The sequence below is a fragment of the Frankliniella occidentalis genome, unplaced genomic scaffold, assembly GCF_000697945.3.
Source record: "Frankliniella occidentalis isolate FOCC.00 unplaced genomic scaffold, Focc_3.1 Scaffold245, whole genome shotgun sequence".
Classification (NCBI taxonomy): domain Eukaryota; kingdom Metazoa; phylum Arthropoda; class Insecta; order Thysanoptera; family Thripidae; genus Frankliniella; species Frankliniella occidentalis.
The window spans coordinates 242,031-242,260 of NW_026267371.1; positions in this window are offsets into that span (position 1 = coordinate 242,031).

Consider the following 230-nt stretch of genomic DNA (forward strand, 5'->3'; position numbering starts at 1 on the left):
CGCAAATCGACACCTATGCGCACAGAAAACGAAGTCGGACGAACTTTCACGGCGCACCTGGGCGTACTCATGGCGTACTTCAAAGCACATCGCGGTTTGTACGTCCCGGGTTCGTCAGAGCGGACCTCAAGCATACAAATAGTGAACAATTTTTTCGGCTCGGGACGGACGACGGAAGGACAACTGTAAAGACAAGTGTCTGAGCGGTAGCGAAGCCTATCACTACAGTG